At 41.5% G+C, this 15209-nt stretch overlaps 1 protein-coding gene across 13 annotated transcripts in view; it reads right to left on the bottom strand.

The window, feature by feature from the left end:
* SIPA1L1 (signal induced proliferation associated 1 like 1) overlaps positions 1-15209 on the bottom strand; it is a 362796-nt gene that overhangs the window by 173089 nt on the left and 174498 nt on the right. For all 13 annotated transcript variants that reach the window (XM_053889553.1, XM_053889555.1, XM_053889552.1 and 10 more), the window contains one exon: positions 11230-11288. The gene's annotated coding sequence lies outside the window, so the exon portion shown is untranslated. The remainder of the gene's footprint in view (positions 1-11229; positions 11289-15209) is intronic.

Here is a 15209-nt window from a genome sequence, read left to right as displayed (position 1 = left end):
GTTTTAGAGCTCCTGCAGAGTCAGTACAGGTTTGCTGTGAAATCCAAGGAAGCATTTCTGATGAGGTAGCCGCTGACAGTGCAGAAGCACGCTCAGTCCTGCTTGCAAATGTGACATGGCATCGTCCCACTGAAGGAGGCACTTGTTGGGACCGTATCTGCAGGAGCAGCATCTCTTCCCCCATAGGGGCTTGAGGACTTGAAACAGACAAAAATGGTTCTGCTTTCCAGTCACTCTGTGAGAGAGAGGAAGGAAATGTCTTTCTCCCCCTCCTAATTCTCCTTGCAAGTTATACCTGCTGTAGACCAGGCCACACATCTCTGGGAACAGTCTTTCACATGGATATGTACAAATTAAAAAGCCTGAGGGCGAAGAGTTAAATCAAAACAGGAATATTCTACATAGAAGCTCAACAGAGGCTACAAGCCCATCTGCCAGAGAAGCAGTCCCCCTGCTGAACAAGCAGTGTGGCTGAGACTCTGAAATAGTAATTACAAAAGCAAGGTATTTTTCACGTGGCCAGGAACTTTAGGGTCATTGCCAATACACAATAATTGCCGTATATGAGGGGCAGTGATCCCTGTATTTGTAAATATTATGAAATGTCAGAAACGCATTTTAATGCAATATATGCTACACCTTTTGTTCAATATGCAAATCATTTACTTCTGCAAAAGGTCCAAGCAGATAAAAAAATGGCATAATCAAGAAACAGCTATTCCCTGGAAACAGGATTGTCGAAAGCAGTCAGTTCTCAGATGGAGGTCATGAACTAAACAGAGTATTGAGAGTCACCCACTCTAGCAGAGAATAATAGTAAAGACTACAGACGATACTATTTGTAATACTTCTACTTATGATACTTTACAGTTTACTAGAGAGCATTTTTGTATTCATTATCTCATTTGGGAATGTGGGCCGAATCTAGACAGGGTTACAGGGAGCATCCCAGCATCTAACAGACCCCGTGGCCTTTTTAAAGGTCACAGAAAAACAATGTTGTCCTGTGCCGTTGGAGGAAAACGGCTAACAAATTTGAAATAATCTGAACTAACTGTGTCTTCTCTTGTGCTAAAAAACATCTGAGAAACAGTAACTAAGAAACTATTTTATAGATACCAGTGTTCTCCCAGATTTGAAACCCCCATGACTGCAGTGAATGGTACACTACATTCAATAAACATGTCAAAAAAAAAAAAGAGGGGGGGGTGGGGGGGTCTGTAAAAGAAAAACAGCAACTGCTTAAGAAACCAGACTCTTGGGGCACCGGCTGGCTCAAGCGTTCAAGTGTCACTGTTAGTTTCAGCTCTGTTCATGATCTCAGGGTTCCTGAGTCCAAGCCCCACGTCAGTCTCTGCGCTGACAGCATGGAGCCTGATTACGAGTCTCTCTCTCTCCAACTCTCTCTGTGCCCCTCCCTCGCCTCTCTCTCTCAAAAGGAAAAAAAAAGAAAAAGGAAAGAAACCAGACTCTTGCCTTCTTGCTGGCCCTTTCTTCCTTCCTCCCTCCCCCAATTCCTTCCCTCCTTTCTCCTTCATCTTTGTTGTCCCTGTTTTTTAAGCACTGAAACCTGTAAGAATGGGTCTACTTTGCCTTTTGTATCCAGAAATAGCAGAAGACAGACACAAATTCTTCCAAAAAGTACCATGACTCTGCCTCTATTTTATACCATTAAGAAGAAAGTGAACTTGACAATCAAGTTTAAAGTCGTGGTGATAAGGACAGAGATCTGAAGTAACAAACTAGAAAAGGCAGAAGAGAAATATTCAAGCATCCAGATCACATTCCTCCAGACCTGAGAGATTAAACTGCCTTTCTGGACAAGGGATTATATCCCCAAGGAGTGATTCTGAGCTGTGGTTTCACACCACCTCTAGGGGACTCCAAGAAGCTCAAAGAATGTGACAACATTTCAGGATACAATTTTAATTCAACCAATTGACGGGACAGAAATGAAATGTAAGAATGGTTGGAAATCACCTCTCCGGGAGCTAGACAACAGTGTGCCCTCTTATCTTGAAACCTGAATAGCTTCTCATACTTTTCATTCCCCTAGAGAAAATAAGAGAGACCTAGTGTATAATTTTTTTTTTTAAGTGTTCCACCTATTATCCTATCCTCCTCACAAAATTAATGAAGGAGGGACTCATCTGATAGCAAACTGGGCTGGCTATTTTTTTTTTTTTTAACGTTTTTTTAATTTATTTTTGAGACAGAGAGAGACAGAACATGAACAGGGGAGGGGCAGAGAGAGAGGGAGACACAGAATCGGAAGTAGGCTCCAGGCTCTGAGCCATCAGCCCAGAGCCCAACGCGGGGCTCGAACTCACAGACCGCGAGATCGTGACCTGAGCCGAAGTCGGCCGCTTAACCAACTGAGCCACCCAGGCGCCCCTGGGCTGGCTATTTTAAGGAACAAGTAAGCCTGTCTTTTTTCCTGTGGTTAAGTCAGTAAGTCAGTCACACTTTCTGTTAACTGAGCATCTACTATGGGGAGGAAGAGAACATTGACAAGTTAACTATTGTTCAAAAGTGGTCCCCAGACTTTGGTCGGGAGACAGTGGCTATCTGGTGCAGCTGAAGTCACAGAAAAAAACAGTTGACAGAGTAATGGCAGAGTAAGCAATTTCCCAATTTCCCCTTAGTGTTTTACTTTTGAAGACCACACATTTCTCACCTAAGCTCTTTCCTCTTTAACTTTTTTCCCAGCTCAGGTCCAGCACTTCATTCTTTACCTGAACTCAGTTTTATGCTCACCCCCCCACTTAGAGAAGTCAAACATGTCTACCGCTACCCTCTCCCCCCACCCCATCTCATCGGAAAAGGAGAAAGAAGTTAAAAGAGAAAGGTGGAGAAGGAAAAAGGCAGCCCTCTGTAAGGAACCGAGAGGAGGACTGGGAGACCCACTGAAAATGACTTATCCAAATCCCTTCCAAAAAGAGATTAATTGTAATCTTGCCTAAAAACAAAAAAATCCACCAAGCTGTCTTTGTCTATCCCAACATTGTAGATAAAAAGATAAGGTTCAGAAATATTGAACATCATCGTGTAAAATCCAAATGTTTCACAGGTAAAGCAGGTAGCAAAATAAATTATTACTTATTAATGACTCTTGGCAACAAATTAAAATCTGCTCTCTTCAACCACTGAAATACAAAGATCTCAATTTGATGCTTACAACTAAAAACACATTGTGAGACCAACAAATCAAAGTTTGAGTGCTTTCCAGTAACACAAACTTATCAAATAATCAAAAACTTGGCAATATTTGCCTAATAAAATTCCAACCAGTCTCTCAGTGGAAGGCACCACAATGGCAAAAGTGAAACCCAGTAAGCTGCTGCTGTGTAACAAAGAATATTCAATGAGGGTCCTATGTTTTTACGAACATGAGCAGCTTCGGCATTAACATTCTTTTTAAAATCCTCACTTTCTTCCAGGGTGGAGTCTCCCGAAGAATTCCAGGCTAAAATTTAAACAGACACAACGCCAAAACTGAATGATACCACAAAACGCAGACTTCCTTTCAAACAACTCCTACACTCTTTACTTGGAAGAGAGGCTAGAGGACAAAGCTCTCATCACTTGCTCTGTTTACACCACAGTGGCTTCAGGACAAGAAACTGTGGGGGTCGTTACTGGCCAACGGGTTGAAGCACATCACTGCTCATGGAGAATGCCTCAGTTAAGGATGCTTAAAGCAGCCCATTGGAAGCTGAGAGGGCTGTGGCATACCAAGTTATTTTGAGCCTCAGACAACGAGGCCAGCAAGCAAATGCTCAGAAACTATCACGACACCACAGAGGACAAATACTTTCAGATCCAGGGAGATGTCTGTTGCTGGAGTTTTTGTGGTGCGATGATCTGAAAACCAGACAATAACCCAAGTTATCGTAAACTGAAGCAGGAAGTGGGACAATCAAAGGTCTGAGTCAGTGCAGAACTCCAAACTTCTGCAATGTGGAGCTGCTAAGCTGTGTGAAGCTGTCACGGGACAGGGGAGGGGGCAGAGAGAAGAGGCACAGCACTCGGGATGTGCCAGGAGACAGATACGCCACATGAAACAAAGAAAGCCCAGGACAGACTATGACATTCAGTTATCTTTGAGGCATTACCACACACAGCCTTTGGTTGTTCGACTTTTCTCTCCTTTCCATCAGGGGGGCAGAATATATTTCTTTTAAAAGCATACCATTCTTCTACTCTTTCTATGCAGCAGCTTATTTCAAATACTCCTTCACTTAGAAAAAAAAACAACACAAAAACTCCGCCTACAGAGAAAAGCACGCCCTGCTCATGAAAATCTCTCCCTAAAAATCAATGCTAACGAAAGGTAACCAGTAGGGCTGTTCCAGCTTCTCTTTAAACAGGCTGTCTCCGTATCCTATGACGAAATGGTGACAACCTGTAGAAATAAATACTTGCTGCAGTTTAGATGACAATAGATTTGACACACACCATATACAGGTATGCAAGAGTGTCTGCGTGCCACAACCTTCCGTCAGTCCTTCATCAATAAGGGTTTTATCCCCGCTTTAATGGTGTACGTTGTGTTCTAGGAGAACACATTATTCGCCAATGTCAATAACAGCTACTTCTAGATAGTAAAATTCTAGGTGGTTCTCATTTTCATCTTTATGTTTATCTGTTTTTTACATTTTCGCAAGTATGTATTATTTTTATGAAAGGTATTCTTTTTTTTTAATTTACATCCCAGTTAACATATAGCACAATAATGATTTCAGGAGTAGATTCCAGTGATTCATGCCCTACATACAACACAGTGCTCATCCCAACGGATGTCCTCCTTAATGCCCCTTGCCCATTTAGCCCATCCTCCCACCCACAACCCCTCCAGAGACCCTCGGTTTGTGCTCTATATTTAAGAGTCTTAACGGTATTTTTTTTTTTTAATGTGCTGGGAGACAGAATTAAAAGAGATTTTCTTGGGGCGCCAGGCTGGCTCAGTCGGAGGAGCATGTGACTCTTGATCTCAGGGTCGTGAGTTCAAGCCCCACCCTGGGCGTAGAGATGACTTAAATACATAGACGAGAGAGAGAGAGAGAGAGAGAGAGAGAGAGAGAGAGAGAGAGGAGAGACAGGAGAGAGAGGAGAGAGGAGAGAGAGGAGAGAGAGGAGAGAGGGAGAGAGAGAGAGAGAGAGAGGGAGAGAGGGAGGGAGGGAGGGGGGGAGGGGGAGGGGGAGGGGGAGGGGGAGGGGGAGAGGGAGAGGGAGAGGGAGAGGGAGAGGGAGAGGGAGAGGGAGAGGGAGAGGGAGAGGGAGAGGGAGAGGGAGAGGGAGAGGGAGAGGGAGAGGGAGAGGGAGAGGGAGAGGGAGAGGGAAAGAAAGAAAGATTGATTTTTTGATGCTTTGGACAAATACAACTGAAAGGATGTTATTCCAAAACATCATCGAAATACAATGAAAAAATCAAATTATAGCAGCAATTGATGCTGGGCCCTGGCCTACATTTTTACAAGCAATAAGCTCCATTCGCTTGCAGAGTGTGGCTACCTTCTGGCAACTCCCTCTTTACCTGAGGCCTTCATGAAGTACAGTGGGCACATTATCAAATTTTAGGGATGGGGTCAAATATCCAGACAGAAATAGAAACAGCTGGTCTACCTTTCCACACAGGTTAGCAGAGCTCTCCAGATTAGAGAAGGGGCCCCTAACCCCACAGAGCAGACTAATTCTATTTAATTGATCTGAGAAGAAAAAAAAAGAGAGATAGAGAGAGATGGGAAGTTTTCATCAGGGATTAGCATTCACTCAGAAAACTGAGATTTCGTTTGCACCAAGTTAGAAGGCATTTGCTCCTGAGGGAGATAGGACAGAATCAAACATACAACTCCTTTAGGCAGTTTTACACTCATTAAGAACTTTGGAATTCCTGACTGAGGTCTTACAAATCACTGCACCCATTAAACAAGAGGTATTGACTGCCATGGAAGAAATAATTTACACAAAGTAATCTAGAAGCCATCAAGTGATGTTAAATTCCCACCAGAGATATACTTTTCATGCCCCTCTGTTTAGGTATTGGCTAATGACCCAATTATTTATACAATATGCAAACCAAAGGCAATAGGGTTGGCTGATTTGTATTTGGTACTGAGGCATGGTCTCTCGGCTCCTAATTGTAAAAGGAGATGACGTGAAAGGTTAATTGGGTCATAAACAAGTCCCTGCGACATACAGAATCACAGTTCTTAGAAGGGGCACTCTTCACAAACATAACCTAAATTGCTATACAAAGGTTTCTGTGATTTGTATTAGGGAAAAAACTTCACTAACCACATAATACATAATTTTGTCAAGGGGATTCATGAAATACTTTACCAGTTTCTTGGAAACTCATTCTAAAATCTATCAACTTAATTCAGTAGAAGTGCTGACAATAATTTTATAATTTGAACACCTGACTTTCAACAACCCCAAAATGAATGTGGCAATGTCTAACAGAGAGCAATGCCCTAGATGAACAAAAACAATCTGACTCACATGCTTGTACACACTGGCCACAGACACAAAACAGTAGTTACGCCTGCAAAATACAAAATTACATGGTGAGCTATGGCTTTCTTCTACTTCCTGTCAAAAGATGCATTCTTATGAGATGCCCACTCACATATATTCCAAAACAAAAATGAAGATTTATCCATGTATCAAAGTCAATGCACATTACAAGTCAAAAATCTTGTCTTTTTGCTATAGATTAGAAAAATCTGCTTCTTTTTCTCTTCAGAGCAGATACATAAGACAGAAAGTGCTGGGCAAGACCCCTAATGCATCGTCAGAGAAACTCCCACCCCCAACAACAAAAAGAACTAATTAAAGGCTTACTTTCTATATAAAGAAAGTCTTCATTTTATCTTTAACCTAAATGACTCATAAATGTCCTCTACTTTAGAACGAATATGATTATTTTAAAGTTTTTGCTATAAAATACACTGAAACAAAGTACACTTATTATCTAGTGAAGATAAAAAAAAATGGTTTTCACCCACTTCCATTGCCAGATGCCTAAAAGGTCTCAACAAGTCTACTGACCCTTCATTTTGAGAAAGGGAAGAAAAGGAGAACAAAATTCCATCCTAAATATGTGAGATATTGATGAGTGGGACAAGTTAGGAGGAAACAAAATAAACACAACATAAACTTGTAGGATTCTCCCCTTACCCCAGTTGTGCTGTGGGGGTTACAGCAAGACAGCACCCCCGGATTCCCCTTCCTAACAGGCAACAGTTCACCACCTTCTTCATAAAGGTAAGGATATATAGAGCTTGGAGGAATATTCTAAAACAAACCCACAAAATTGAAACTGTCATACAAATGTCAAATATTCAACTGCCTTCCATTCTATCTAGGAAAGAAATCTGCTTCCATAAATGTATATGTATCCTCTAGAGGACTTTCAAACTCAAAGAACAAGTCTCCCTTTCTCATTCCCTCAATCAGAATAAAGAGCAGAAAACATTTAGTAGCATTCCAAATAATTTGTGCCAATTTAGATGATTCATGTATTGCTTTCCCAGACTAAATGGTCTATGGCCAGAGCTTTCAAGTCAACAAGGGTGCGGAGAGCAAGACCCAATTACACGTCTGAGTCATTGTCTAGCAGTTCTCTCAGCCCCGTGGACCATCCCCCACAAAGGCACCATTTCATTTTGAGGTATAAAATCAAGCCAAGTCTACAAATCCCTTTATATAAAAAAAACAAATAAGATGTCATTACATACACACACACACACGACCAAAAACATCAGTTCACAGTACTGATTTCTCAAAGAAAAATTTCAATAGGCTTCTTCCCTTAAAAAGCAACTGTAGCACTAAATTCTTAAAATAAGAAAATGCATATAAAGCATACTATCGGGGGCACCTGGGTGGCTCAGTCAATTAAAGCGTTAGACTCCTGGTTTCGACTCAGGGCATGATCTCAGAGTTCCCGGGTTCAAGCCCCGCACTGGGCTCTGCACCAACAGTGCAGAGCCTGCTTGGGATTCTCTGTCTCCCTCTCTCTCTCTGCCCCTTCCCTGCTCTCTCTTTCTCTCAAAACTAAATAAACATTTTTAAAAACATACTATAAGATTATATTTTAAATATCTCACATTTATTGTGTTTATATTTGGCATAACATACAATATGGCGCACTATCTTGAAATCTGGTCTTCCAGTAGAAGAGTAGCTCTTTTTACAAGGGCCCTCATTGATTGGGTGTTTCCATTGATGGCTATAATCTTCTCACATTGGCAACATTTTAATTTAAGATCCTGGGCCCACACTGGAGGGAAAAAAAAGCTATAGATAGTTACATTTAAATAAAACTAATATAAGGACCCATTCTTTTGCAACAGAAAAATGCACGGCACCTAGCACACAAACCTCCGATTTTATTTCAACAAAAGATGTTACTGTTTTCCTTTCTGTAACATGTATACAACGTACATGAATTAAGGAGAAAATATCTTTTGAGCTTACTTTTTTTTCCCCCCACATGTTAAACATTTAAACAAAAATAACATCCTGGGGTGGAGGAGGGGGGAGAAATTCTCTTCTGATGGTCATAAATCTTCCTCTGACACTTTATCAGTAATTATGCCCTCAAATTGAAAGGATTAATGATCTCTGAATGGAAGTGACTATTCAGTTCTGTGGAGGCCACATTCCAAACAAGAATAAGGGGTAATATGAATTCTCCAAGAGCAAAAGAAAGAGTTATTTGACTGCAGAAGTTAAATGACCGAAGATGTATTTCAGACAAGCATGCTACAAAATGATCTCCAAGACTCCAGTTGGGACACCAAAGGAAAGAAAGAGACAGAACAAGTGACTGCGGTACTATGTTCCAAAGTACATACCGTGCTTCCCAACCTGTTCATAGGTGTGGGTGCCTCTCCCAGAACTGCTGCCACCAGTACAACAAACGAACCAACAGTTTAGAAAGCACAGAAGTAAACTCAGCAGGCACGATGGCAGGAAAATGCACATTTACCTAAGGTGGCCAAAAGCACGCACTCGGACCGCGGGATGATTAGAGCTACTTAAATAAAGAAGCAACCAATATACTCTGAAAAGCCCAGTCATGATCCAGTTGGTCCCACACATGCCGGAGGGGCACAGGGGTGCAGAAGCAGGTGAAGAAAAGGAACTCACCAGCAAACCCAACCCCAAATTACAGAAACCAAGATCAAAAGCTGTCTACATGTTGATTAAACTCCACAACTTAAAGTCTAACACATTTTTTTTTTAAATGTTCATTTTGAGAGAGCGAGGGAGCGAGCCAGTGAGCCGAGGAGGGGCAGAGAGAAAGGGAGAGAGAGAACCCCAAGGAGGCTCCCCACTGTCAGCGCAGAGCCCCACGCAGGGCTCGAACTCACAAACCGTGAGATCATGACCTGAGCCAAAATTGAGAGTCAGACGCTTAACCGACTGAGCCATCCAGGCACCCCTAAAGTCTCTGATTTATTATAGATCACTAGGACATCTAGTAATAAAAGATCTTTTGACAAGTGTCTCAGAACAAATCTGTAGCCTCTTGCCACGATCCTGAATTTACTCTCAACTCCTCTGTGATTTTAAAGAACAAATGCATACAGTATCTACATTTACCTGAAGTTAAAAAGCATACAAAAAGTTGTACTACACAAATGTGATAAAGGCACAGACAAAAATGCATGAGAAAAAAGAAAGAATAAAATCAGGACAGTGGTTCCTTGGAGGTAGAGAAAGGCACTGCTGTTAGGGCGCATTACCCTGGATGTTTAACTGCACCACAGAATTGGCAAATATTCCATTTCTCCAGGGTATTGTAGGAAAGTACATATGGGTATTTATTGTATTATTCCTGATGCTATTGTTTTTATATCTGAAATATTCATATCAACTTTTTTTTTAAATGTTTTTATTCATTTTTCAGACAGAGAGAGACAGAGCATGAGCAGGGGAGGGGCAGAGAGAGAGGGAGACACAGAATCCGAAGCAGGCTCCAGATTCCGAGCTGTCAGCACAGAGCCCGACGCGGGGCTCGAACTCACAGACTATGAGATCATGACCTGAGCTGAAGTCGGACGCCCAACTGACTGAGCCACCCAGGCGCCCCAGTATCAACTTTTCAAACAAGGAATCAGAAATTTGACCACAGATGGTTGTAAGACACACAGAGCAGGTCCACACCGCCAAGTATGCACCTACACAAGGAGCTGGTTTCAGGCGAGCAGACCAAGACCCTCTTCAGAGCTCACAGCCCAAGTGGGTTGATTACAAGGCAAAACCTTCCGGAGGGAAAAGAGACAGTGAAAGCGATAGATTTTATTCTCCTGTCTTTGAATACTAAATCACTCTATCTGTTAACTGTTGAGAGGGAAGAGGGTGCCGCCCGAGGATGCCAGTCAACACCAGCACGCCCTGCCAGTTTAATTTAATGGTATTATTTTGCCTTGCTTTGCAATTACTCCCACATTCCCCAGGGAGAAACTAATGGATTACTAAAAATAAAATGGAGTTTAAGTGGATCACTTAGGATGTTTTGGCTCCCAACGTAAACTGGCTTAAACAAAAAGGAAATGCACTGGCTCAAAGGCCTGGACTTCTGGAGGCCTCAGGGCTTGCTTCTCTGTCCTCCACCCTGTGTGGCTTCTTGCTCAGGCTGCAGCCACAGCAGATCTCATGCCAGCACATAACAACATCCAGAGGAAGAGAGAGAGAGAGAGTGGCAGGCTCTTCCTCTAGCCCTGTTTTAAGTATGAGAAGACTTCTGCCAGAAGTTCCTGGCAGACCTGCCCAGGAGTCTCCTCTGCCAGGGCAGGATTACTGGGCCGTTCCTGAAACCATCCTTCCCTCCAGGTGACAGCCAACACTGGCTGAGGAGTCACTCGTGGACAAAGCAGGGATGGGACTGCCTCTAATGGGGCCTACCCTGGAGCTCCTACATGGGAGATAAATGGGATGCAGGATACGGATCCAACCCTAATGTCTGCTCTGCTGATGTTTACTGGGAACAGCCTGAACAATACTGTGTTCATCTGAAGATGAAATTAATCACTGTCGTTAGGAATTTATATATATGGCTATAGACTCAAAAAGCAGACGACCAAATGAATTGATCCCTTTGAGGAAAGTAGATTTAAAAACAACGTTTCTGTATTTCCACTGCTCCAACTTAAAGACACAAAGTCAACTCATTTTAAAGCAGGTAGGTCATAGGAAGTACAGGATAGCACTTACTATATTCTTGTGTCATGGCTGCAGAAATTTAAACATCATTCACATTAATAATGAATAACCTGAAAAGAAAAGAAAAATATAAAATAGTTAGAAAACAGTTCAAAAACAGGAAAACAACAGCTAAGTACAAAAGAAATTTCACTAAAAGAAAATAGTTGCAAAAAAAAAAAGTTTCATCGTTTTTCTGAAAGAGACAAACCAGCCTTTGCAAGTAGGCAGCTGCATTTAAATTAGAAGTCAGAGAAAACATCTGTAATATTAGAGTATCTCTCAATATTTTCAAGTTCAAATCATCTGCATCTATCGTCAAACAAGCTAAATACATTTTAATCAACTAATATTGCCTTGGACTGCTATTTGTAAAACTGAAACAAAAACGGAATTATTAAAAGGATCTCAAAAATCATGTAGTCCACCCCTTAGAAAACACTACTCACATTACTGCAAATTAAAGTTAGATAAATCAGCTTCCATTAATTTCTAAATTTCTAAACTCAGAGATACGAAGGAAGAGTTCTCAGAAAAAATATACAAAGTGGATTCAAATATCTGATACTGCGTCTTTATTAACACTTTGAATATTCAGCATACCACAGAACGCTAAAGAAACACACCCACACAACTAGGGACTCTACAACCCTGGAAAGGCTGTGAATATTTGAAAATGAAAGATGAGAACTTTTTCTCTATTCAGACCTCAGGACAAATAACAATACAGCAAAGCACACTCTTAATTGAGAAGAACTTAAAAACGTAAAAGTCGATCTCTGCTGTGAGGTTTCCTCGGGATGCTGTGCCCTGACAGGGCTGAGGATAGCTACAAATACCAAGTCGAATGTCACCTTCCTCAGTGTATGTAAGATTCAGCCATGTTGTTGGCATCTAGTTTGTAGGGAGGAATTTTTTTCTCTACCCTCTCATGTTCAGTTTCTAGAGGCCTGCTAATTAAACTAACAAGGACAAATTAACAGGAGAAAAGGTTTATGTTAATATTTCTACACGCATGGGGATGTCACAGAAAAAAAGTTAAAACCCAAAGAAGCAGTCTGACTCAGGGGCTTACATACCATTTGAACAACGGGCAATAAATTGTGGAGAAGTGACTAAACAGGGAAAGGGGGATTGGGCTCCTAAGGATGATAACTGGAAAGATAACCAGGAAATGTATGGTAGATAGGACTGTTTAGTAAGATTATACAGACTGAAGTTTCTCCAGTGGTAAGAAGGGTTCTCCTCTTCCAGGTACAGAGACTGGATGCACCTTGACAAATGGAAATTTATGCCCCATTGTCAGGGGAACGACAGAAAACTCTTCCTGCATCTGCTGTTGCTCAGTTTCCTTCACTCAAGATAATCCTTGCGCCAAAGTAGCATATTTTGGGGTGGCATATTATGATCACCTTCAGGTTCATAGAAATAAAAACACCATTAAAAGAAAAGGTGCAAGGGAATGCCAACTGGTGCAGCCACTCTGTGAAAAAGTATGAAGGCTCCTCATGAGGGAAATTGAAAATAGAACTATCCTATGACAATAGCAATTGCACTACTAGGCATGTATCCAAAGGATATAGGAATGAACCCCAATGTGTATAGCAGTGCTATCAACAGTAGCCTAAGTATGGAAAGAGCCCAAATGTCCATCGATGGATGAATGGATAAAGAAGATGTGGCATATATATACAATGAAGTATTACTCGGCAATCAGAAAGAATGAAATCTTGCCACTTGCAACTACGTGGATGGAACTGGAGGGTATTATGCTAAGTGAAATTAGTCAGAGAAAGACAAATATATGACTTCATTCATGTGGAATTTAAGATACAAAACAGATGAACATAAGGGAAGGGAAGCACAAATAACATAAAAACAGGGAGGGGGACAAAACGAAAGAGACTCTTAAATACAGAGAACAGGGGCGTCTGGGTGGCTCATTTGGTTAAGCACCCAAACTTGGCTCAGGTCATGATCTTAGGGTTCATGAGTTCGAGCCCTGCATCAGGCTCTGTTGCTGACAGCTCAGAACCTGGAGCCTGCTTCGGATTCTGTGCCTCCCTTTCTCTCTGCCCCTCCCCCATTCATGCTCTGTCTTTCTCTGTCCCTCAAAAGTAAATAAACATTGAAAAGTTTTTTAAACAGATACAGAGAACAAACTGAGGGTTGCTGGAGGGGTTGTGGGTCAGGGGGATAAGCTAAATGGGCAAGGAGCATTGAAGAGGGCACTTGTTGGGATGAGCACTGGGTGTTTTATGTAGGTGATGAATCACTGAATTCTATTCCTGAAATTATCGACTATAAGCTAAGTAATATGGATGTAAATATAAAAAATAAGAAAAAGAAAACTAAACATAAATAAATAAATAAATAAATAAATAAATAAATAAATAAAATATTAAAAAATTTAAATAAAAACAGAGAACACTGAAAAGGAAAAAAAAAAAAGAAACACAAGGAGGACAGAATTTCTGGCTGGTCTTGGAATAGGGGTAGAGAGAAGGGAGATAAGGAGACAGACAGAAAGGAAGAAGTGGATATACCCTAAATTGACCCTTCAATGATCCATACCCTTGTATAATCTCCATCCCTAAGTGTAGGTGCGATCTGTAACTTGCTTCTAACTAACAAAATATGGCAACATTGATGGGATGTTACTCCCATGATTATGCTATAAAAGACTGTCTCAGAAGACTGGACAGTGAGGGATCCTTCTCTTGGCCTTGAGGAAGCAAAAAACCACGTTGGGAATTGCCTTTGGAGAGAGCCAGAAGGCAGAGAACCACAGGTAGCCTCTAGGGTCAAAGGGTGGCCTCCAGCAGATGGCCACTGAGAAGCTGGGCCCACACACAAACAGCCGCAAGTAAATGACTTCTGCCAACAACTCAAATGAGGCTGGTAATAGATTCTTCCCTGGCCAAGCTTTCAGATGAGGACACAGCTCGGCTTACACTTTGCAGCAGCATCAGACTCCAAGGAGAGGATCCAACTAAGCCATGCCTGGGCTTCTGACCCATGGAAAGTGGTAATAATAAATGAGTACTGTGTTTTTTTTAAAAAAAGAATAAAGGTGCAAGTCTCAGGGGCAGCACCTTGGTGGCACAATTGGTTAAGCATGGGACTTCAGCTCAGGTCATAATCTCACGGTTCATGAGTTCAAGCCCCACTTCGGGTTCCACACTCTCCCTCTCTCTCTGCTGCTGGCTCACTAGTGCTCTCTCTCTCTCTCTCTCTAAAAAATAAACTAAATAAGCAAATGGAGAATGAATGAATGAAGGTACAAGTCTCAGAAGAGAAGAAGATATTTGCAATTCATGTATCTACTAAAGGACTCATTCAGCATATATAAAGAACTCTGATAAAATAATAAAAAGATAGGCCACCTAAAGGAGATAACCCAAATGGTCAATAAGCATATGAAAAGGCAGGTGCATAACCTAATTCATTACCATTTACCATATATATTAAAGCCACAATGAGATAAAATTACATACTGATCAAGATGGCTATACCAAGTCTTAGGACATAGAGCAATTCAGCTCTCCTGCTCTGCTAGTGGGGGTGCGAACTAGAAAACTGTTGAGTGGTATCTAATAAAGCAGAAGATAAACATACAATGTGGCCCAACAATTCCACTCCCAGGGAATGCAGACGCATAGCCTCAAAGACACACACAGTAATAGTCAAAGAAGCATTCATTGTAATAACCGAAACTCAGTAACAAATAAATTGTGGAGTCTACACACAACAAAATATGATACAGCAGAGGTCAGTCAGCTTTTTCTGCAAGGGCAACATAGTAAATATTTTTGGCTTTTGAGACCAACAGTCTGGGTGCCCTGCTTCAACTACTCAACTTTGCATTTGGAGTGCATTTACACAGATAGGCAACAGGTAAATGAATGGGTATGGCGGTGTTCCAATAAAACTTTACTTACAAAAACAAGCAACCAGCCACAGGCTGTACTTTGCCTACTGTACAGTAATAA

This window comes from Panthera pardus, unplaced genomic scaffold (genome assembly GCF_024362965.1).
Source record: "Panthera pardus isolate Hobbes unplaced genomic scaffold, ASM2436296v1 HiC_scaffold_24, whole genome shotgun sequence".
Lineage (NCBI taxonomy): Eukaryota > Metazoa > Chordata > Mammalia > Carnivora > Felidae > Panthera > Panthera pardus.
Note: the sequence above shows the minus strand (reverse complement) of the source record. Positions and strands in the feature narration are given on the sequence as shown.